Genomic DNA, 25,550 nt, shown 5'->3' with positions numbered 1-25,550 from the left:
ACAACCTCAGCTCTCTCAGCTTCTCTTCACAGGAGAAGCGCTCCAGGCCACTGATCTGCTTGCAGCTTGAATCATTAGGGAATTACCACTAAGTTTCATTTGTAAGATCGGGATAGATTTAAAATGGTACTTTTGGCTTGCGGGTTTTCCATGTAGGCAGGCAGCGATGGCAGGAATCTTTCCTAATTGCAGGGTTGTAGTTTCCAAGGTCGGGCTGTATTCCCCGCACCGTCCCCGGCGGGAGCCCTCGCGGCCTCCCCGGCAGGTCGCGGCTCCTCCCCGCCGCTCTGACTCACGGCCCGGCCCCGCCGACACGAGCTGGGCGGCCGGTGCCGAGCGGGGCCGCTCGCTGTGAGGGAGCGGGAGCTGGAGGGGCGCGGGGTAAGATGCCCGCCTGAGGGACGGAGCCTTCGGGGCGGGCGGGCGTGAGGGCGCTCCCGTCCGAGGGATTAAAGACGGCCCCGCTGTCCCGTCGCGGACGGCGATTTACCTGGGTGGCCACCTCCCTCTTTCCTTTCTCCCTTCCTTCCTTCCCGGAGCCGGTGGTTTCGGCGGAGAGGGAGTGGAGCCCGCCTGGCCCCTCCCCGGAGAAACTTTGCGCTGCCACCCGCGGCAGGTAGGGGCTGAGCCGCGAGGGCCGGCGGCCGCGGACGGGCCCGCGCGGGACTCGGGGCGCCGCGCCGCGCTCGGCCGCCCGCCGGCGGGGCGGGCTGTCCGGCCGGTGGCACCCCCGGCCCGGCAGCTGCCGTCTGCCGCAGGGCCGCCGCGGGCTGAGGGCAGTATATAGGTCACTGGAAGTAATGCCCGCCTAATCCCCTTTATCTTTTTGGCTCGGCTTTTCCGCTGTTGGTTTGTAGGGCGACCCTTGGGCAGCGTTGGTCGCGAACTTCGGGGAGAGAGGGGAGCCAGGCTTCGCGCAGCGCTGCGTGAGCGGACAAGTGCCGAGGTGAGAGCATGGGATACGCGCTTTTGTTTTCCAGAAGGCTTTTCCTCCCAAGGGTGACGCCTAACGGAGTGCCAGGTATTCCTGCGTGGCGCTGTCACTCGCGTGACCCTGTGCCTGTGTGCTGAGTTTGGGCTCGGATTTCTGTTTTAACAGGTTAATTAACACTGATTATTTCTTTCTCCCCGCGTCACTCACCGAATCTCCGAAGGCTATTTTGGCGTTTGCTTTGGATGCCAAAGGAAAGTAGAGGTCTCGGCAGCTTCGGGCCCCGGGTAACGGGAGAAGGCAGTGTGCCCTGACAAAGTGATTACTGTGTTGCTTTCTCTGATCTTTGAGGAACTATTAGTTAGGTCATGTGAATCTTTCTGTTGCACAAGGGTCTTGGTGGCAACTTGGCATGGTTGCATTGCTCCATGTGGACAAATACATAGGTGCTGGCAGGTGCCCACTGTCTGCTTGGACATCGTGCACAAGGCCAGGCTGCCAGTACAGGAGTTTGCCAGGTTGGGGCATGTGGTTTCTTGTACCTGAGAAAGGCTAAGGCATACTTGATGGTATTAAAAGATTTTTATTTGTTTGATTTTTCTCTTCCCTGGGCTGTTTGATTGGTTTTGCTATTAGCATTAACATATCTCATACAATGATGATAAGGAGAAAAAAAATGCATAAGCCACCCTATTACTTGTGATTGAACTGAATGTGATGTCAGAATCTGCCAGTGCCCTCTCTGCCTAGGTATTTTGTGTTGACTAATGGGGAACTGATGCTGTGCAAGAGTTTATAGTTGCATTTTCTTTTAGTACAACGGTGTTTTTATTCTCTTGTATAGCAGTAAAAAGGATCTAGGGCCTCATCTTAGTGGGGGAGCATGAGGTCTTAGTTTTGTTTTCATTTTCAGAGAGAAGAGGTAGTGATAATAAATTATCCTTTCAAAGAGATCTCTCATACACCAATAAGGTAGTAGTGTTAGGTCATGCAATATAGACTCATGTCTCTGCCCTGTGCTGGTTTTATATCACAATTTCTAGAAGTAAACCTTTTAGAAAAAATGTTGATTGGAAGGGTTTGTAATACCTGAAGGAATTATGTCAAATTACGGTTTTCACATCATCTGTGGTGCTTTACTTCTTCTGGGGTATGTGTGTACAAGAGTCCACCTGATCTGAAACTAATCTTAGAATTAGGACCTAATGCTGTAATTTGCTTCTTTCTCTTTCTTTTTCTCTGGCTCTGCTTTAATGAACATGGAAGGTCAAAGGGAGAAAGGAAAGGCAGAAAAACTTACAATCCATATGATGCAAGTATAAATAATTGCAGAGGGCAAGGTTGTACCAGTGAGATATTGATGTGAGGATAGCACTGGTGAAACTCATGGAACATCCAGATGTCTTTTCCTCTTATCTGTCTCAATCAAAACAATTGTTTTCAATTGACTTCTGCTAACAACTGTTTTTGTCTGTTTATTGACCCATGGTGATTGACGATACGTGCTTTGAAAAAGAAGTGAATCTTTTTAGATTGATGAAAAATGTGTGGACAAACCTCGTGGAAGAAACTTAGCTTTATGTATGTAGTTTCCTTTTTTTTCTTCTCTAAACTTTACTGTGTCTAAACTATATGGTGGTGCTGGTAAAAACCGGATTGTCCTCTGTAAGGGTTTTGGCTTTGAGTTGTTTTCATGTTTTTCATTCTAAATAGAATACAAACTTTCATAGAATCTGAAGCCAAGAGAAGCAAAATTGGAGAAACTGCTGCTAATGTGGTTTTATTTCATCCTGGCATGACACTGAGTTTTGGAAATCTATAGCTATGTTTTCTCTTCAAAAAGATTATAGTGATGCATTGATGCCTGCCAAGCTTAAGTCTTCAGATATACAGACTCTCAGTACCATCTGAAGCATCAGTTTCTCTGTTAAACTGTACATTGAAGGATTATTAAGATTACTTTGATATATATCGTTTTAAGACTTCTTTTTAACAAAGAATTTATCCACAAGTGCTGCTGTTCCTCCCTTGCATATCTTTATTTATTATATACAGATGCTGCTTTTTGATGCCTGCAGAGCGTTTCATTGCAAAAGATCTCCAAATTTTAATTAGTCTGATGGGAATCTTGTTTAGCTCTATAATTTTTGAGTAGCATACTTGACTTTTTAAGGATGCAATTCTGCACATCTTGATCTGATGTTACTGTGAGCAGTAGTTTCCCTCAGACATGAGAGAAATGTGTTCTCTCTCTCTTTTTCCTATGGCATATTTAGTGTAGTTGGTATGTTTGGTGGTATGTTGTGGTGTTTGTTATGTGCTGCTGAGAACAAGGCCTTTTTGACCTCTTGTTCTAGTAATACTTTTTTGGTAATAATTTTATAACTGTATTTTGGTTTGCAGACAAACTATCAGACTCTTCTACTTAGACATTTTGGCTTGGCATTGTTACTTATGGTCTCTTCTCAGCCTAATGGGATAGGTCAATTTTATACTAAATAGCTGCCACCCCAACAAAAAGGTCGTGGTCTGTATCTGCATCAGAATAAGCACCAGGAAAGAGGGCATCAAGGAAGGCTCTTAGCATAGTGCTTTTGGGTGTGTTTCAGGTAATGCAGTACACAACAGCAGATGCCTATACTTTTGGTATGTTATGATTGCACTTCTAATGTTCTAATAGTATTGAGTAAAGACAAACAACCTTGGGGTGCTTCCAGAAGAGACCACAAAGGTCTGCACTAGTCAAAAGTTGGGGTATGAGTGAACTAGAAGTTCTGATTTTTTTTCAGTCCTTTTGGCAATACAGTATAGTGGCCGAATAAAGACTTGTAAGATGCTGGTATGGCTGCTCTGTAAGAGTGTCTGTATCTTTAAAACCTTATGCAAACAGCTTACAAGAAACAATGCCTTTTCCTGATCTTATTAATTTATTTGGAAAGTAGAGTTAGGACTTCATTGTGCCATTGATAGCAGGTCAAATAGACCTTGCTGAGGTTGCACCTCAAGTCTTGGGTCCAGTTCTGAGCCCCTCACAAGAAGGACATTGAGGTTCTGGAGCATGTCCAGAGAAGGACAGTGAAGCTGGTGAAGAGTTTTGAGACTGAGTCCTGTTAGGGGTGGCTGAGGGATCTGGGGGTGTGTAGCCTGGAGAAAAAGAGGCTCAAGGGAGAACTTACCACTTTCTACAATTGCCTGAGAGGTCCTTGTAACCTGGTGGGTGTTGGTCTCTTCTTCCAGGCAACCAACAGCAGAGGAAATGGCCTCAAGCTGTGCCAAGGGATATTCAGGCTGGGCGTTAGGAATAATTTCTTTACTGAAGAGGTGATTAAGCATTGGCATGGGCTGCCCAGGAAAGGGGTGGAGTCACCATCCCTGGGAGTGTTTAGGAAATTACTGGATTTGGCACTTGGTGCTATGGTTTAGTTGGTATGGTGGTTTTCAGTCACAGGTTGGACTTGCTGATCTTGGAGGTCTTTTCCAGCCTTAATAATTCCGTGATTCTAGTGAATTAAAATAACAGTTTTGAATTCACTTGTGAATGTGTACAATAAGTGCTTCTGGCTTAATATCACTCCATTGTAATACATGTGTACACACACCACTACATTTTAAGGAGTCAGCTTTATCTGTGGAAGTGCTGTGATGGTAAGGAAGCATTCACCAGATGAAGTTAGCATTATGAACACTGAGGAGCTTTTGGAATCCATGTTCCCTTACTTTCTGTTGTAGGCATTGATCATAAGACTTCCGATTACTACAGGTAGGTATCTCTCAGTCAAGGACTCAGTGATGGTATGGTAAGAATGCTTTGCATGTTAAACCATGTGGCCAAAAAATTCTTGTCTAAGGTGATCCTGAAGGGCATGTCCAGTTGAGGCAATTCCATGTGGAATTGAAACAGAGCAGGTAAAATAAGAGCTTGTGAGAGTGGTGATATGGGCTCAAGGCATGTGAAGACATAATCTAAGAATGTGTTACCTATGATACCACGTGAGATTACATTTAATTAGCAGAGGAAAGTTTGGAAACATGACACAAGCACAGCTATCTGCATGCAGGAGGCCCAGCATGTAGTTGGGACTTTGACTCAGATTATCTCTGAACCAAATGTAGCACCTTTTCCTAGGAGTTGGAAAATTTGCCCTGAAATTTATACTGTTTCAAACTGTGGTGGTTTGCCATCGGTTGTGAGATACTGAGAAATCAATGACTTCTTTATCTTTTTCCTTTCCTTAAAAAAGATCAAATTTTGATGCAATACTGAATTTCCTATGCATGCAGTAATGTTAGACCATGACAGTTAATTCTGATCTAAACATAATGACCATGGTATTATCTACATTTTGTGTGAAAACATACATAGATTAGTGCTAAAAGAGTGAGGCAAATTCTTATAATGTAGTTTTTGCCATTTAGCTTTAGAAGCACAGTCAGATCTTTTCTCTCCTTGTACCTCTACTGTAATGTCCAAGCATGTGACAGGCACAGTTTTGTTTATTTAAACATTTGCATGCCTTAGAAGAACTTGTCTTTTTTTTTTTTTTTAAGAAAGGAAAGCTGTGTAGTAATAAAAACGTGCTAGATTGTTTGTGTCAGTAACTATTACTGAAAGACAGTTGTGCCCATTATCCTTCTAATTCTAGCTCATTTTTGCAAGTTGTCTGCATTGTACATTGGTGAAGGGTAGGATTTCTTTCTGTGGAAGTTTTTCTATAGAAGTACTATTCTAACAACACAAGTGGAATTTGCCTGCAGAACTGATCAAATTATGCCCTTGAACAAGCTCACAATTGGAAGGATTTCCTAGAGTGTATGAAACAAATTAAAACTTTTAAAAGTATTGACAGTCTTTATATTCCAGTAAGCCTTTGTATTGTAACTTAAATTTAGCTGTTGGCTAACAGTTGAAGAGTTAAACTGCTGAAGAATCAATCCCTCAATCCCACTTGAATTCACAAAATCTTTTGTAAAACCTCAGATACCCCTGAGCAGGAGAGAAGAGAATATTATACTTTTGAGTTAGTTTTATTAACAATTAACAGTTAATATAATTGTAATAACTGAATTATTTTCAGATGTTTAGGTTTTTTACACACTAGTCAGAGAGCTGTGGTTAAAAGGTTGCTGTTGTGCAGCCAAGTCCTGGAAGTAGCATGGATTGTTACTGAATTTTGTTAACTCATTTTGCTGTGGCAGGCTCCTGCCCTAATGCAGCAAAACTGAGAGGGAGAGATAACCTGGTTTTCTGCTTCATCACTGTACTGGCATTACACTGAGTAGTGCTTCTGTAAGCATGTATACCTTGAACATATAAGGGAAGAAGGAAGCCTGAGTGGGGAGGTGTGCCTTTCATAATTACAAGTTGAAGTGAAACATCAGTGAGTTGCTGCACTGGACCCGTGGCTCTTAGTAAACAGAGCTGTGCTGTTTCCTCTTTGCACATTTATGGCATTTTTACACTTCACTCATGCCATAAATGTGTTTTAGTTCAGTGTTACAAATTCTGTATTCCTGTAAGAGAACCTATGGAGATCAAAAGTTTATCTCCCCTTTTGAGGAACTCACTGATTTTCAGTGCTGGACTTTGCAAGAAGTGCATGCCTCCAACCACAGCATGATGTGGATTTGTTTTGGAAGTGAGGGCTTCCTTCCTCTGTGAGTGGAGTTAGAATTGTGCTGGTTTCTCTGCCTTGTGTGCCCAACCAAGGTAGTGACAACAGGTGCTAAGCAGGCAAATATTTTGCTGCAAACCATAAAGATCTTCAGAAAAGTGTGTGTTGCTCCTTTTTATTTTTGGCTCTGATGTTGTTCTCAGATCACCCAATGTTCTTGGAATGCTTTTGGTATGGATTATGAATTTGTTTTTTCTTTTTTTTTTTTTCCTTTTAATTGGCTATTTTGCCATTCAGTACACGGAAGCAGAGAACATACAACACATAGTCAGCAATAGGTGTAACAGGATAATTTCCTTTCTGAATTGCTGACTTGCATTAAGATTAATTATGCTTGCCTGCTTAGAGTGGTTTCAGGTAAACAATTAGAAAGTTCTTTATCAGCTTCTTGAAACATATTCATAAGATGAGAAGCCTGTGAAGTGAGAGTACATTTTGAGTGGAGGAAAAGGATGGAGGACAGAAACCGATTTGCCTTTGCAATGATTCTGTTTTTAATAATTTGGTTCCAGTAGTGTGAACAGCACTAAAAGATATTTCCTTGAACTTGCTTCCAGGTAACACAGAGATTTCTATGGCTGTCAGTGGTTGCATCTGCTTTCAGCATATTTTGCTGGCATGATTTTTACAGAGGTGATGTTTGCCAGCAACAGCCCAGTGCTTATGGGTTCCTGACTTGCTGGTGTTGATAAAGCAGAACACACAGTAGTATTGAGAATATTTTGAAAAATTTCCTTCAGCTAGTTAGGGCTAGGTTTGTTTTGCTTTGATGCCAGTGGAATCCTTGAACTTGGAGAAATTTTTTCTTCTCACAAGAACATTTATTGTTAGAAAAAAATAAAATGTTCAGAGAGGAACAGCTAAGGCAGTTTAGCAAAGACTGCATTTATAATGCATGCTTATTTGCAAATTATATCTCTTGCTAGCAGTGTTTTTAGAAACCTACATTTAATAGCTGAAACATGACTGTTTGATTTTAAAGTAGCAGCAAGTGAGGGGGATAAAATTTTGTTGTATTGACAGCAAGGCATATTCTCTTACTAGTGTGCATTTGTTTTGCAAAAATTTAAAGTAACAACAGTTCAGATTTAAAAGAAGCATCAGCTCAACAGCAACATTTCAGGAGCACTTGGCATTGAGCTTGGTGTCAGGAGACAATGTGGTCTAATCAGTTATAATTCAAAGTACATTTAAATATTCTGAGATTAAAATATTATTTATTCAGAAGCAGGAATATTGGAGTCTGTGGATATGCTAATGCAGAAATTTAAACTATTTTTCCACAGAGGAAAATATGAAGAGTAGTGAGAGGCTGGCTTGGGTAGTAGTGAGCCCTTCAACATCAAATGGAAGGAGGGGAAGGTATTCCCAGCTGGATTGCCAAGGACAAGTGTAAAAATAAAGCACACACACATATAAATAAAACGTACACACACACATAATTAAAAATTCATAATGGCCAACTCAAAAAGAATAATGAGAAATCATTATAGAAATAGAAAGTTAGAAAGAGGAGGTTTGCTCCTGTTTGACGAGTGGAGCTATGGACAAATAATGCCAAGCAGGCTGAGGTATTTTTTGTTTATTTCTTCACCTCAGGTCTAATAAAATATACTGGGGCTTGGAGGGGAACATGATGTCCAAGGCAAGTGCTAAAATACTAAGCTGGTGTGAGGAAAGAGTGAGTTTTAGAGCAGTTAGGGAAGTTTAAGTTTGAAGTGTTTACAAAAACACTGTTGAAAGAGCAAGGGGTGGCTGATGTAATCCTTGAGCTACTGCAGTTACTTAACTCATGGAGGGTATGTGTAATACTGTGCCACTGAGAAGAGGGATTGTAGTGTCTGTCTGTACAGGTGTCAGGGGCAAGGGGCAAGTGGAAAAGAACAACTGTAAAGTCAGTTGTTTATTTGTTCTAGTATTTTTTCTTGGGAATTAAACCCTCCCAAAGCAGTAGAAGATTACAAAGAAATAAGCAGTAGCCAATATGATTTTATTTTTAAGATTAACCATTAGACTACTTGAACTTCCCTTTCCAAAAGGAGCAGTAGGTCTCTGGAAGCTTGACTCTATGATAGAAACTGTCAAAATTTCATTCTTATTAAAGAATGTTTGGAGGAATTGACTGTGGGCAAGTGATGAACTGCTTGAAAAACATTGTTTTCCCTAGAAATGGACTAATGAGATAGTGTTCTTGTTTAAGGGTGAGAGGTTTATTTTAGATATATACATGAAGGATTTTATGTATTTTTGTAGACAACAAGAATAACAGGAGTCAACATTGCTATAGAATTGTAAAATTAGAGAATATCTTCAATCAAAATTATTGAATTCTGCTCTTAGAAGGTTTTGGGTTTTTTTAAATAAAGCTGGTTCTTAGGTTGTGACTGAAGTTTGTATTACAAACCCCTATAACACATTATTTCAAACACAGCAAGGCTTCTTCAAAGTAATTTGTGTTTCCTGGTTGATGGGAGCAATCGGAGAAGGCCAGAAGGACCAAGTGCTTCTCTCTGAGGCTTGTTTCAGTTAACCTTAAGGACCTTTCCAGTTCTTTTGGTGGGATCCTGTGTCTGCACCACATATGTGTAAATAGAAATATGTTCTACAAGTTAAATGAACTAATCTTTCCAGCCAATATTGATGTACATCTTCATGTTTTGAAGATGGAATTAATTTAAAAATTATTTAAAAGGGAGTCTGGAGGAAAGCAGTAAGAATACCTGGATGTCTGGAGGAATGACTGAATGAACTGGGAGCTGTTATTTTAGCTTCTGAGAAGTGAAGAAGATAGACAAACCCTCACTTTCTCATTTCTCCACTAAGTGTATGAGATAAACGTGTTTTTCACAGTGATCTGTTTTCTTTCCTAGCTTGGTAAGACATTGTTGCATTGTAATATATTATCAGAAAAAGTTGTGTATTATTTTTAAGAACAGGTAATGAAAGCAGCTGTGAGTTGTGACAGAAACATGATGTGTGTTACTATGGCACAGTGGAAAGGACTAGATGACTTTGAGGTGATTTTTTTTTATCCTTTGAATACAAAAAGGAGATGGTTACTGTGGTGCAGCATGATGTGTAAAATCCAGGGAGAGCACGGTACTGAGAATTCACTTTGTTACCTCTACTCTTATGTTTCAACTGACAAGGAGGATCCAGAAGATATCAAAACATTATGCCTCTTTCTCTGTTGTTTTTTTTTTTTTTCCTTTTTACCTGCATGGTGTAGATGAGGGAGACTTGTAACTTTGCAGTGGCTGTTGAAAAGTAGCTAGGACTCCCTGTTAGAGATAACAACATGAAAAAATGACTGTGGGCATGGCTATACGCACACTGGCTCTGCAGGAGCAAATCTTAGATCAGGGAGTGCAAAGAAATGTGGTGTGAAGATTCCTGGATTAGCTTTGAAAACAATTTTGTCATATTTGTGTGGTGTTGCATTCAAGCCACTGGAGTTTTACTGCTTCCAGACCTGTGTGAGTTTGCTCGCTGCCACACAGACTTACTTAATCAGCTTGTGCTACTGAAAATTTGGAAAACTCTTTCATATAATCTGCAGTATGTTCTTAACAACCTTCTATTGTGCTGCCCTTGTAGCCTGTGTTTATTTGAATACACTAATTATTTTTTCTTTAATTATTTGCCCAGTAACAATCCAAAACAGAAGGGGATCTTCACTGCATGATATTTCTTGTCCATATTATAGGGATAAAAACAGTGACATTAAACAAAGGTTATAATTTCAGCTGCATGTTATTGGGCAAAACTGTGAATAGCAGAAGGAAAACAAAGATTTGAGGAAGTCCTGCAGTGTCAACTGATCTTTAAATCAAAAGCAAATAGGCACATTTTTATGTGGAATTAGCAGTTTAGAAGATTTCTGGTTTGTTACTCACAGACGGAGATTTCCCAGGAGGTATCACCTTTATCATGTGTTTGTTATCTTAATTCATGCATGTATGAAACCAAAACGTACTTGCCTCTTAATATTTTAAAGTCCATCTGCTCTTTTGAATGGTATCTGTTGGTACTGGGAGTGTTTGTATTGATTCATATATCTGTGGACTATGTTTTCTAGGATTTATTTTCTTAGGAAAGAAACATGAAGGGGAAGGATAAGGAAAGCAAGTTGAATTTCCCAAACCACAAAGCAATGCATCTTTCATAATATCCAGCTTGGGTAGTAGTGTAGGTTAAGATGCACGGGGTCCAATACAGTCTCTAAGGACAGCTTTCCTCTCAAACAAAATGCAGTATAACCCTGAGCTCAAAATTAATTGTGTTTAAAAAAAAAAAAAAAAAAAAAGAGGGTGTAAGAGAGAACGTATAAATCCTTGAAAAGGGTTTTGCCATTCTAAGAATGTCCTGGTAACCTGCCTGTTAAAAGAAAGTTTGACACTCTGCTCTGCTGTCTGAAGAAACATTGAAAACTGTTGTCTGTTATGATTTGATCATCTCAGTATACAGAGTAGAGTATAGTAATTCATGAAGGATGCTACTAAGAGTTGATTATGTTCTAAAGCTTTTTAATATGCATGCCTCCCCATACTCATTGTAGGACAGAATTTCAGGCTATCCAAGCAATGTGAGCTGAGATACATATTTTGATTCATAATTATGAATCATGATTTGTAAGAATACTGTGATCCGGAAAATATATAAAATTCATATAAAGCATATGAGATAGAAAATATTTGATAAAATATAACATTTTTGTGTCTGGTTCAAATTTTTTGAGCACTTCTTCTACCAGCACTTCTTCCTGTTTTCCTCACCTGTCTCAGTTTTCAGAAATGAGAAGGCAGAACCTTTTTAATCTCATCTCTCTCCCTCTGTTCCCCCTCCTTACTAATCAGGATACAGAATGCAGATGTGTATTATTTTTTACCTGGTGGCCTGCTTTTAAAAAACTGTGTATTTAATGCAAAAGCCAAATATTTGCTCTTCCAAGAATGTTACATAAGGCAAGACTGTGCTTGGCAGTAATGATTTGTCAGTGCCTGCAGAGATCCCAGTGTCAGTGCTCCCTGGAGATAAGGATGTATTATTTCCTATCTGGCAATACTGAACTGGTGATACTGTGTGATTAATATGACTCTCCTGGGCCACAACTACAGGAAGCTCTCCATTCAATTATCATCACCATACTTCTTTAATTTAATTACAGCTTTAAAAAATAATATTAAAAAGGATGATTCAGAATTGGAACTTGATAAATTATTCAGATTTTTGTTCTTTCATATACTAGATTTAATCTTCTTTTGTACTCTAACCTAAGGGGTGTCTGTGTAGTTTTGGTTTTATGTGGGTTTTTATTGGGGTTTTTTCCCAAATTATTTGGGAAGCTAAAGGCACTTAGGTTCTGGACATCTTCCATAGCCAAGGTTTCAGATTCAGATATTTTACATATGTTGGATCAGGGAATTGTTTGATGTTCTGAATGCCTTCTCTCTAAAACCTGCACAGTAACTGCATATCATAGAGAAATCTTTTGTAGCCTACAAAACAACTTTTGTAGCCTACAAAAGAACAGACCTTTGTGATTTTCTTTACTGCCTCAGTAGTAGTAACTACAAAGTAATTCATTGAGTCCGTCTTGCAGGACTTTGAAGCTGAAGCACTGAATAAGTTTGGATAATATGGCACCACTGTGTAATTTTTTATTAAGCATATATTTGAAAGTATGCACTAGCCATGCCAGAAATGGAATTGTCCCTCCTGTGTCTGTTCTTCATTGGCTCCGGTTTCAGTCTCTTGTACCAATTTTCAATTTCAGGCTTGTGCTTCTAGATAAAAGATAATATTTAGATGGAAGCGTGCTGGAATCTTTAAAACAAATATGCTGACAGGTTTTGCCTTCCTCCAGTGCCCCCTTAATTCTGTTCACTTGAAGCCCCTCCACAGATGCTTATTGCATGCTCCTTTTCCTACATATGCTGGAAAGAATTATTTCTGTAGAGGCTGTTGGTTACCTTCAGGACTTCAGTTTGGACTCTGGGTTGGGACAATTTCTCTTTTCATTTTCTTCCCCCTGTTCCTCTTTTCTGTTCCCTCTGATGGATTATTTCATGTGTAGTAAAAGGAAATAAAAATACCGGGCTGATCAACTTGCAAACTTCAAACATGAGGATGTCATTTAGACTATACCTATTTTATTATAACAATAGTTCTTAAGCTATACTATAAATTAAAGAAGATTATCCAGGGGAAAAAATAATTGTTTGAGCTAAAACACAGTCTGATCAAGAACATAATTATAGGCTCCACTCCAAATCTACCCAGATAAATAATACAGCAAAACAAAAGTAGGGAGAGTGTATTTAACAAATTAAACTTAGAACCTTATTTTTATGACCAGATGCAATGAATGTATGAAGCAGACAGGAGAGAAGTTAGTATTAATTACAAATTATGGAGAAATCTACTTCCTTTAGGACCCTTACTTGCAATTATTTTGAGTAATAAGAAAATACATTAAAAATAGCAGGGTTAGCGAGGTAGAATTTTGTGAGCTATATTTTACTACAGGAAACATTTTAGAGATGATCAGGAGGATAGAGAGCTTGACCCTGTTACCATTTCCTGTTACTGTTAGCCTGGAAACTGGTTAATTTTTAGCACTACTTCTTTGTTGTAGTTGAGCGGGAAAATGATACTAAAAGTCTCTTAAGGAAATTTCTGGTTACATGTGTGGAGGAACCAGATATAATCATCCCTGAAATTCAGGAGCATGAAATGGCAAGGGGTCATCTAGTCTAGCATGTACTGAAACCATGCTACTTTTGCAGAAAAAAACAGTGTCTTTCTATAAGACCTTATTTTTTGGCTGTTTTGTTTGTGCTCCCCTGATGGGAAAGCTGTTTAAGAACCTGTTTTAAACTAGGAGTTCTTGGTTAAAAATTATGTTTATAAAAAAATATTTTTGCCTTGATGTATATACTTTCTAAATTTTTGCAGGATTCCTTTCAGTGTACTGAAAACTTTCAGAGTTTTCCCTCCCTGCTTATAAGACACAGAAAAATGACAGTCTCCTTATTTTGAATTAATTTGTGTAGTCTGGAAGAATTTCTGTCAGGCAGGTTAGCAGGATGTCTGTAAAATCAATTTTGAATGCTAAGCACTGTGTAAATGAATAGACACGCTTTTCATACTTGCATTTTTCTGTATGTGTGCAGCCTTGTTACATGTCAAATATAAATTTAATATGAATTACTTCAGTGTTGACAGAAAGGTGTAGGTTTCTCCTTCTCCCTTGCATGTGTTTAGCTTGTTTAACAAGATGCTGTTATGATGCATTTCTTGTCTGAAAAGTGAGTTCTGTAATCAGTTTTTTGGCAGTGTAGCAAGCTTTAGTATTCAGTGTTATACCACTTTTTTTCTGCTTCTGTGTTTTATTTTTTTTTCCCCCCAGTGGTTGCTTTCTTAGCCAGAACAGTTTCTTAATTGCTTCAGACTTATTCAGTATATTATGCATGATTGTTTTTGGGTTGCAGCAGTGAACAGAAGGCAGCAAGGAAGGCAAATATGGATTGCTTCTGCAGTGATGTGGGCTCTTAGTTGATGATGCCCTTGGTGTTTTCAAGGGCTTTTCACTAGGTATTGGTGAAAGGCCTGGAAGCTCTGACCTTGCCTGTGTAGATGTGTCTTGTGCCGTGAAATATGCTCTGTTACAGCTACTCCTGTGTATTTGAGAGTTTATTATCTTGTTCTCTTTAAGATGGAGGTTTTTTCCTTCTCGGTTTTTACAGTGCCAGATTTCTGTTAACAGAGAATGGTATTTTTTACTTTTCTACTTTCTCGGCCTTTCCTTGTCTGTAGTGGAAAGCTGAATGATGCTGAAAGCTGAAGAAACTTTAAGTCTAGATTCTTGACCAAATGGAAGAGCTGCCAGAGCCAGTTTTTCCTTGCTGACCTGTTGACATGCTTTAACTGCAGGTAAGATAAATGTGTGTCTGTGTGTGTGTGTGTGTGTAATAGGTAGTTCAGAACAGAAGGCTATTTGCTGAGCCATGAGCTTGCTGTTTGGAGTGCTGGGTGTTGCAATCAGTTTTTGTGGTATGGACACCCATCCTATGGAAAGTGAGCTTGAGACTTGAGTCTGATTTCAGATGCCTGATAGAGTCTCCAGTAGCACTCAGCTGCATTTAGACACCATTGGCTCTGGAGTATCCTGTCAATGTTTTGTGTTTTATTTCTGTTTGTGTTCACACCTGTACAGTGTAACTATTGTGCAATATTCCAGTGACAATCACAGGAATTGTTTACATGTGAAATGAATATACACCAATTATCAAAGGTGCTTTAGCTATCTTTTAGTGACCTGTAACTTCTGGAGAGCAATAAATACATTGTGACCTACATACCCTGTAAGTCAGATGTTGGTTACCTGTGGCACATTGATGAGTGCCCAGCAGCCTGTGCACCAGGATATTCTTGAGTTGGCAAGACTCCTCTTTTTTTTTATTTGTTTGTTTCAGAATATATCCACATTATTTGGCTTACAGGATATGAAATAATTGAAATGTTTGTCATCAGAAGAATGTACGTTTTCTTTTTTCCTCCTGGTTCTAATGGTACAATGTAGGATACAAAAAGAGTTGAAGGAGGAAACACTAGTATTCTCTATCTGAGCTTAAAAATTGACTGCAGAAACTTTAGAAAACCTTTTACAACAGAAGCTGAATGAGGGGCAGAGGTCCTAGATTTTGGCTTGTCATTGGATCATCTTACTTTATCTTACTCTGCAGTGAAACTAGTTAGCTGACAAATGAAAATTCAGGTAAGTCTTTTCCCCAACCTGATCTACAAGCATGAATATTGTTTGGTTCTTGATGCAACATTGTACATGTGCTGTGTTTCATTAGATAAGCTGTTTTACAATGTGAAAAGGGCTGAACACTTATGAGTCACCTCCCCAAGAGATGCTTATTGTCAGTTTGCAAAAGGGCCAGATGAAAGAGCATGAAGGGGGGGGGTGTGGTTTTCATAGACTTAATGTTTCATAGAAGAGTTGGCATCATTTGGGGAGGAGATGTGGGTGTTAATTGCAAGATTGTCATAAGTAAGCTGTGTACAGAAGAGAAGCCCAAGCTAGCTAGGGAGGGAGCCTGATGCGTGGGTGTGAAATGAGACTGGGATTAGTATAGACAAGCTTGAAATCACAGGAACCTGACAATATGTTTGGTTTCCCAAGTTGTGCTTGTTGTATCAGGAGGAGCATTTATACCAGTCAAACAACATTAGAAAGGAGAAGAAATATGAAATGCTGCTTTATAATAACCACTAGTTCCTGGTTTATATATACCCAGGTTTTCTTTCAAGTTGGTTAGAAAAAATATGAATAGCTGGTAGATTATAATTCAGTATTAACTTTCTGGCAAACTCTTATACCTTTTTTATTATTTTTGAACCACCAAACATTTGCTTAATGAAAATGAACACCATCTCTCAGCAGCCTTTCATGTAGCTTGTGTCTGCTCTTATCCTCCCCTTTAGTGCTTCCACCTCTTTTTTCACGCAGTTTGTTGCAATTCTTGATGCTGATGGGCAACTGTTTTGTGAAGTGGGTAACAAGGATCTTGTTCTTCTCATCCTAACCTGTGCTGCTTTGTAAGGATTAAGGAGGCATCTGGTTTCTCTGTAATAGCTTATAAAAGGTCCCAAAGTATCATATAAGAGTATCTTTAGGAAGCATCAGATAGCCTGATGCTTGCCAAATATTCAGTATGCTATTGTTTCCACTCTTTGAATAAACTGGCAACTATGACAGTGTTGCAAACCTGTTTTATAAACCCAGTTCATTAGAGTGTTTTTGAATATCAAGCCTTGTCTAAAAGCTCATCTAGCATGGTGTTTGGAAGAACTACATATTCCCAAGTTTCGTGGTATCTTATCCAAAATTTATTGAGTATAAGCTTTTATATATACTGACCTACAGCTAATCCGTGATTCTGTGGCTGTATGGAAGCAGCTTTGGTTGCCAAAGTGACTGTTTGTTAATCATTTGCTGTAGGTAAGAGTTCTTCAGATGGTTTGTAGCATTCGAATATAATATCTTGCTCAATAAAGACAAATCTATTTCCTTCTCCAGAAAGAAAACTAACTAGTAACAATTGTTAATTTAAACTAGAGTCTGGTCTTACACTATAACTTTATTTCTAGCAGTGCAAAGCTGTTACTTTTTTCCCTGACTTAAAATCTAGTTATGCTCATGGAAAGGCAATACAGTCACTGATGGCAGGAAGTGACATGAACCAACACAATGATGTGGAGTCTTTCTCTCATTTCTTCCTATTCTGTGTTTGTGTAACTCCTCAATCTTACTAGTATGTTTGGATTCCTGTTGGTTTAGCTAACAGCAGTAATGAAAGAAACCCCTAACTCCTTAACACAAGAGCTTTAGTATCTAGTCTAAGATTGTTAAGTGTCTCTGATTACCAACTCTAGGCCCAGCTGGTATTAAATACTTTGTGTTTTTTATTGGAAAAATATTAATGCATCTGAAACAAATATGTTTCCATATATTTTTGTTTTCAATTAAACCTTTCTAAGTAAGACTTTCATAGATTCAAGTTGGAATTTCAGAATGACAGAAGACACAAGGTGAAAGAATTTCCATTAGTTTATATGGAGTACCTTAGGATCATGCTTCCTTTCAGCTGTCTTCTTCCTGAGTTGTGGTGTGGGGGTTGTTTGTTTGTAGTTTTTTGTTGCTTTTCTTTTCTCCTGGTGTCAGTTTGTAGAGTTTTGAGTTTCTACTCATTATAAAAATTGTGGAGACTCAGACTTGTGGGGAGGAAAATATCTTTTTCATTCAGCAGTGAGTTTGATCTTAGGAGCAAGCTGGTAGATCTTGGTTACTGACTGTTATCTGAAACGAATATTATAGAGGAAGAACCTGTTTTACTGATGTAGGTATTTTTTAAACTGCCTTGAATTTAACAAAATGTTAATAGAAAATAGCTATCACATGGCTTTACTCTTTCATAGGATTCCTTGGGCCAGTTGCAGGCTACTTCACATGGCCTTCTGAGGAATCTGTGATGTTCTGTAAATAATTTAAATGGTTCTGATTTCTAATCTTTCATCACTATACACTAGCATACAAATTTGCTTTCCCTGTGATGCTGTGGGAGAGGTCTGTAAAGGACACATCCGCCTGGCAATTCACAGACTATAAAGATGTATACATGGCTTTCATAATGAATAAGGTGATTTTTCTTTCTCAGCTCAAGATAAACAAGGAAAAAACGTGTGTATGTAAACAAGGAAAAAACTTGTGTGTGTATGTATCTATCACACAGTGTGAGTAAAGTTCCTGGGTATGTAATAAAGAATGTTTTGTCCAGGCATCTTAATTTACTTACCATTTATTGTGTCTTGAGTTTAATTAGGTGTGTATTTTGCCCTAATTAAGAATTAAGCTCAGTGCAGGGAAGTTAGCAGTGTGTGATGGTGTATAGAGGCCACTGGCATGAGAAAATTGAAAAGTATGACTGGTTTTCTGATCTTAGTGACACCTGTTTTTCTTAAATTTGGTCTCATGGAAGTAAACATGGTAAGCAGATATTGTTTCAAATTGGCTACACCTTAGTACTAAATCAGGGCAAATTGTACTTGGTAGTGGCCCTACAGAACCTAAGGGAATATGTAACCCTTCTGAATCTAAAGGATATTTGGTTAATGTGATGTTAGAGGTTCAGAGATTTTATGATACACATAAAGAAACCACAAAAAGCAAAACAGGAAAAATTGATCATGTTTTCCATAATAAAACTGATTATTATCAACATAGTGGTTTTATGTTTAATTTGAGGGAAAAGCCCACCATTGTCGTGAATGCTGTTTTAGAAGGAAAAAGACTAATGCAAAATAAGATTGGAGAACAAAATCTTGAAGGATCAAATTTTCAGTTGACAGTTTTCCTGTGCATCATTGTTCTTTAGATCCCAATATTTTTTAAGACAAAAATGGTTTTCAGATAAAGCTAGTGCAGATTAGTTAAATTGTTTTAAAGTCTGCATGATTATTATTTCAAAATATAAACTTGGAATAAATGAAAGAGAGGAAGAGTAAGATACACTGTTAATATATAGGCCTGCAAGAATGGATTGAATTGAAAGGCTAAATGTTGATTAGATTTTGATTTGGTTTTGCGGTGTTAGAATCAGTTGTGGTTAACAGAAACATATCTTAGAAACCTCTCTGTAGCTGTTTTCAGACAAGCTGCTTGTTCATGAGCCAAGCAATAGAGATATTTGATATATTTGTTGTATATGGAGCAGTGGAGATCACTGAGGGTTTTGAGATTAGGCTGTCCTCAGAATAGAAATTGATGGTAGACAAGGGGGTAGGGGAGCATGTTCATAATCCAAGCATATGGCAGTGCTCCTGGCCATGGGCAGTCTATGGTATTATTTAGTAGTCTTTCCATTCTATAAATTCAGTGGGTTTTGTCTTTTTCTTTCAAAATTATTTTAAAAATCATCAGTGCTTTTGGTAACTCTTATGGACTTTAACAATGAGTTCCATAATTTGTCACAAATTATCACTTGTGCAGGAACAGAGATGGCTAGAAGAGCTGTCCAGTGGGAGAAGAATGCAAGGTCCAAGTTCTGGGTGTCTAAATCGTGTATCACATACTAATTTTAATTTTTTAAGGGCTCTGCGTATTTTATATTTCAGAGCTATGGAAGAATACTGTCATTTAACTTTCTGGATTCACAGGAATTTTTTAATACCTGGTTTGCTTCAAGTAGAATTGGATTAATGAAAAACTAATCTGTCATATACTTCAAGTGTACTGTTGGGCTTTTTAAAGCAGTGTTTGTTGCCTTTGTTTCATATTAAGTTCAATGTTGTGAAATGCACATTGAGTATTCCTCTTGTAAGTCTTTTAAAACAAGGATTTGTACACTATAAGTACAAGGAAATTTGAATAAACCTTTTTGCTATCCAGATTAGATTAAAGAGATTTTCTGGCAGTGTTTGAGATTTAAAGTGAAGAAATTGGATGGGGGTAAAGTAATTGATTCCATTGCCATATGCATGCTGAAGTTTGCAAAGTGCAAGCTAAGCAAAATATTTGCTCCATCCTACTTTGTGGCTCTATTAACTAAAATAAACTGTAGGTTATCTTAACCAACAAAAGGTGGAAGTGAATTTTAAAATATAATACATTCCTGAAGGACATTGCTTATTGAAACTAGCATGTAGTTTGCAATATGATTTATTATAGTATTCTTTTTATGTCCAGTCAATTTGAAAGCTTCCCCTTTCTTCCAGTGAAGTTCTGGAGTGCGTTTTATACACAGACTGTTCTGTTGTAGGATGTTTCATGTATTGCAAAGGTGTGTAGCTGGCTACTAGTCTTATTTGAAGGTTTTTTTTTCCACTTGCACAGAAACTGCTTTATGAAACACATGGGGTTTTTGCATCTCTCCTAGTAGGAACATAATATTCAAGAGAAAGGGAAAGTCTCTCCCTGTGTTCTAGGTGTGGCACAGAGTCGGTGTGTGACAATATGTGAATGTCTTTGCTTGAATCTTTTGCTAGGGTGAAATCTTTGGTAAGTACCCTACCACAGAAGGAGGTTAATCTGAAATTATATTGAAACTTTGACCGAAGGTGTTCTTCTAGATAAAATTACTGTAACCTGTTGACTTGATTGGTACTACTCTGTGACTTACTTTAACAGCATCAGTATTTTGTTTCATTGAAGAGCTGTTGGTGTTAGTTTAATCACTATATCAATTTAAAGCTGAGTGCTTTCTGAAGAAGTTTGTGATCCTTCAGATATAAAAAGGGATGCTACAAACTAACTTGTCTAAGTACCACTTAATACTGATTTTGTTCAATGGCATTTTGTTCACTTTGTATCTGTTGTTCATGCTTAATGGCCATCCACTTATACTGAAAAGACATGTAACAACATAATTTTAAAAATCCCTACCCCTCAACCCTATCTCAGGATGTTGATATTTAATCAGTTTTGCTGATTGTTTTTGCATCCTGATGAGCTTTGCTTGAGTTGAGAGTTTGTTCTCTCTGTGTGTTGAAATTACATTGCTGATCTGTAAAACCAGTTGTGGAGTCTCAAGTGACCTATGCAAAATATACTTTCTACACACCAGCAGCTGAGTATTACTGTTGTAGGAAGTGCTGGACAGAGGAACCTTCACTTCAGCCTCATGATATAATTGTTCAGGTACCCTTGAGGAATCAGTTGGAAATGAAAAGGTGAATCTTTTAAGGAGGCTTTGGTAGTGAAGTTTTTACATGTGAATTTAGTAACTTTAGCATTTAAGTTGCAGTATAGTCATTAAAGATCTTATTACTTACTTCTAATTTAAAAAACACTCCTAAACCAGTCTGGTTATAATCTCATCCTATGGGTGATTCTAGTGTGTAAGTAGGCTACAATGTGATACTGGGCAAGAACTGTGTGGACTAGTAATTCCCTGCTTTGGAAATGTCATAGAATCTTTAGTGAATGCAAGAGAATATTAAAAAGCTGGAGCCTCATCAATTTATGAAGGATTATAAATTATGATAACAGTTGAGGAGTTCTTGAAAACCAAGGAAATAGTTCAGTTCCAAGTCCTATGCAAAGTCACAACACAGGGAAAATCTTTCAAAAAGCCAAAGCAGTTGAGGTATTTCTCTTCTGAAAACACCTCAGAAACTTCAGCATAAATTTGTGCTGTTTTAGAATGGCAAGACAGAAACTTCATTTTGCTGGGATTAAGGAAGTAATGCTTATTCCAGGAGCAAGTCAGAAAAGTATTATGCCTTAGAGGAACAACTTACTTTCCTGCTCCTCCCATTATTTTAAGGCTGTAACATTATCAGTCTGTTTTCCTTTTCAAAACTGTGTCAGCTGTACACCAAAGAATATTTTAAGGTGGGAACTAGTGTATTTACTGGTGCTGTAGTAGATGCATTTTGGAATTGGTTCCCTCTGTGTCAAGGACCTTTGAGGGTGGGATAGAATAGATAAGGAGTTGCTTTCTCCATTATTATTTTTCTTTCTGGCCAGGTAGGAAGAGGCACAGTCCTACTTTTAGCTGCTGGGGTGGATGAGATGCAAGATCTGCTGGCCTCCAAGGGTCATGTTTAGCTTGGAACTGTCTCAATGCAGAATTGAAGATTTAATTTTAGAGAAATAAACCAGGAAAGCAATCTTTGAGAAACCAGAACATTTTCCATTCCAGAGGAAAGGATATGAAAAGTTTATTCTTAAAAAAAATCAGGATTTTTTACTATTTATTTGCAAAAAGAGATTAATCTCTGGGCATGTTTTCCTTAGTGGTCATATTTAGTATATCTAATGAATTTTTGTCCAGTTCTGCAAGTGTTTCATATAATGTTTCCTTGCATCTCCTTTATCAATTTGTGCCCCTTACCAGAAGTATACTGGCTACTAGGGCAGAGAATATTGCTCTTGCATTAGTCAGTTAGGAATTAGATGAGACCTGAAGTCTGGTGGTTCTGGTGACATGTTGAACATGTTTGCTACTAGTAAGTTTGAATTATTTTAAAATTATTGCAGAAGAACTAACACAGCATTAATTACTGTCTCTTAAGTCTTCAGAATCTGACTTCCTGACTCTAAATATGCAGTTACAGTAATAAAAATAATGGAATAATTCTAGAAGCAGAAGAGGTGATGGAGTCTCTCTCCAGGGTGGCAGCTGCACAGCCTCCCAGCCTCTGTTCCCAGTTTGCAGTGGTGTGGCCTTACTCCCTTCTGTTTTACTCTTCCTGAAGCTGTTGCTGAACTGACTTGTTTGTGAACTGAGCAGGAACTACAGCATGAGTGTGCCAGGGACATGGGACATGGGATAGGACCTCTTTCTCATGTGAGCCATGGCCTTTTCTGCTCCTTCACCACAGCTTTTGGAGCAATGCTTTTAGTAAAAAACTTATCAGGGATTCCCTAGATAACTGTTTTGTCCTAGAAGGGTACAACTGAAACTAAGATGAATTGCTAATCCCTGAGTATTAAAATTCATAGCCTAGAAAGCTTTGTTGCCTATTAAGGTTTAAGACCATGCAACTACATTCTGTTTTCCTTTCATTGGTGTAAATCTACCTTCATTTCACTGAAAGTCAGCCTAGCATGCAGATGGAAGGAAAAATTCAGGCAATTTAATGAGATGCAGTTGAAGAAATCCAGTGAGACAAACTAAGATGAATGAACATGTGGGCAGCAGCTACAGTCAAAGTGAGTAATATGCTGCATTTTGAGAAATACAAACAAGTAGGAGGGTAGGAATAAAGTGCTTGCACAGAGTAAGCCAACTGCCTAGAGCTGGGTATCCAGCAGTAGTTAATTTGGGAGATGAAGTTACTGTCCCATTGCATTGCTTTCCTAAAAGAAATGAGGTAAAACTGGTCTGGCACTTTTGAAAGGCAAGCCAGCAGCTGAATCAGTATCGTTAATGACCCTCATCAGAACTTGTGGCTTTTCCTGAAACACTTTTTGAGTGTGGAGAGGGCAACAAAACAAAAAAAACTCAACCAAACAGTAAAAAACCACCTGAAGCAAACAAAAAGCACAACCAAAACCAACAAATCCAGAGCAGAATTAATTATTCTTTTTTATGAATGTTTTGATTTTTTTCTGTTATTATGGAATTTTTTTTCAGTGTTTGCATTGATTATCTTACAAATAGGTACTCCAGAAAACCATCTGAACTATAGGTATAGGGCAGTGAATCTTACATCTGTGTCTTATGTAAAGTGGAGAGGTCGTGTAGGTGCAGTTTTTAAAGTATGTGTTGTTCTTTTTGTGTTGCCAGGCATGTTACTAATAATAGAACAATGTGGTCTGTCAGCATGTTTCATTTACCATGTCACTATTAGCTTTCACAGAAGTCCTTAAGTGTTCTGAAAAAAATATGGGCTTTGAATCTAATTGAGACAAGCCTAGTACTGGATAGTTCTGGAGGATATAGAATTTGTGTTGGGTGATATTTTTTTACATCTTACTTTTTAAACCTGTTTGGTATATCATCTTAGTTGAGTCTCTTAACAAAAATTGCTGTAGTAGCATACATGATTTAGATGCAGATGATTTAGAATAATTGTGTTTAAATTGTCTGTAGGGGAGTGGTTGGAACAACTGATCCCTGCAAGTGGGATTCCCACTTAAGTTTGTCAGGTAAAAGCATGTCTGTTGTGGTTAAATATTTTAGTTGCCATAAGTTGACTCTGCATCCTTCAGACCCTGACTCCTGCAGAGTTATTAGCATGAGGGTGTTCACAGAAAAGGAATCTGTCCCTGGGGCTGTGCTGTGTTTGTCTGTAGAATATAGGTAATTATTTTCTTGCTTATACACTTATGTTTATAGTCAAAGTACTCTTTAAGCTGTTTGTACTCCTAAGTGTCACTGTTTTTCATTCTATCACCATTCTGTTTCCATTAATCTATCACCGTTCTATTTTCATTCAATAATCACCATTTATCTTCATGATGCATAGCATGGATAGATGACAAAAAGATTGAAAGTGTATCTTGGGTTTATAGAAAGAAGAAAATATTTTTTCATTTTGATAAGGATGCCACTGACTTACTATGCTTATACTAGTATCTGTATATTTCAATTTTTATTTTGGTTTCTTGCTTATTAGGTTTAGTGAGAATCACTCACAGCTCATCCTATCTGTATCTGGTATTCAAGGACTTATGCACTTTTCATTAAATTGCATACATGATTTTGACTTGTGGATGATAGAAAATGAAAGGTGAAATGAAATGGCTACAGAGTTTTTAGAAGTGAATAATTCCCCAACCAAGTTATGCAGTTACTTCAAGTGAAAAATTAACAACCTACTGTGCTTGGCATTTTAATAATGTATAGTAAGCTGGTCCCATGTCTGGGGTTTTGTTTGTTTATTTGCTTCTTATTCTATGGGAGATTTGTTGGATTTATTCTTTAATGTTTTGGCACATAAACAATCAAGGACATTTATGACATCAGCTTTATTTAATGCACATGTAATAGTTCATTTTTTTTTTAATAGAAAGATATCTGCATCTCAAACTGCAGTTTATATGTTCAAATTGTAGATATGGAGGAATTTATATGAGTTTTAGGTATGGCACTTAGGGGGTTGAACATGAATTTAGAAATACCTGTTCAGTAAATATGCCTCTGTATTAAGAAAACAGCTCAACTCCTGACAGCAGCGCACATTGGTTTGGGTGTGTGTAGCTGTGTGTGTGCAGGGTGGTGCTGGGGGTTTAACCCTGCTGTACAGTACAGAAGAGGCTGATTAGTGTTCTAATCACTGTAAGTCATATAAATCTATCTTTCCATTTTTGTCTTTCTTTACTTCTTCCCATTGCTTTTTGCCTGGGAAAAAAAAAAAAAAAAGGTTGGTTTTGTTTTCTACATGAATCCTGTTTGCTGAGTCTGGGTGGGAGGTTTCTGTCAGAGGACACAGCAATGATACTTCTTCATTGTGGAGGCTGGAGGAAAGGAGAAAAGGACATAGTTCATTGCACTAGGGAGTTGTTTGAGTTGTTTTGGCTTGCAAAGTGGGAAAAGGCTCCATTCCTTGTGAAGTCCTGAGCTTGAGGGAGTAATACTGAGCTTTGCTCTACCTCTTCAGTCTCCCTGCTGCATATAAAAGCAGTTGCCAGGGTGAGAGAGGCCACTGGCTGAGCTAACCCTGACAAAGGTTTCCATTCCCATCCTGACTGAGAAGGAGAGGAGAATGTGGAAGTAGGTTTTTTGGGTCTCTAGTAAAAATAAAAACAAGTCTCAGTCCCAGCTGTAGTTAGAATGTTTGCTGTGGCTGTTTCCTGTGGATTTTGAGGAATCATTTGAACACATGGGGTATTCTTGCAAGTTGTATTTACCCAGATACTGCAACACCTCAAAAACAAACAAAACATCAGTATCAGCTCTTAACTGATTTGTATGAAGTTACTTGGTTTT

At 38.3% G+C, this 25,550-nt stretch overlaps 1 protein-coding gene across 3 annotated transcripts in view; it reads left to right on the top strand.

The window, feature by feature from the left end:
- Positions 1–280: 280 nt before the first annotated feature.
- Positions 281–25,550, top strand: part of FHIP1A (FHF complex subunit HOOK interacting protein 1A) — an 89,143-nt gene continuing 63,873 nt past the window's right edge. Inside the window, exons 1-2 of one of the 3 annotated variants that reach the window (XM_021530203.4) lie at positions 281–381; positions 858–946. The gene's annotated coding sequence lies outside the window, so the exon portion shown is untranslated. Of the gene's footprint in view, positions 617–682; positions 947–14,421; positions 14,539–25,550 lie in introns of those variants that run through there. The other 2 variants (XM_077782930.2, XM_085578878.1) reach the window with 2 other exon arrangements.

The sequence above is a fragment of the Lonchura striata genome, chromosome 4 (genome assembly GCF_050655825.1).
Source record: "Lonchura striata isolate lonStrDom1 chromosome 4, ASM5065582v1, whole genome shotgun sequence".
In the NCBI taxonomy this organism is placed as follows: Eukaryota; Metazoa; Chordata; class Aves; order Passeriformes; family Estrildidae; genus Lonchura; species Lonchura striata.
The sequence above is the reverse complement of the archived record's forward strand: the minus strand, read 5'-3'. Positions and strand labels throughout refer to the sequence as shown.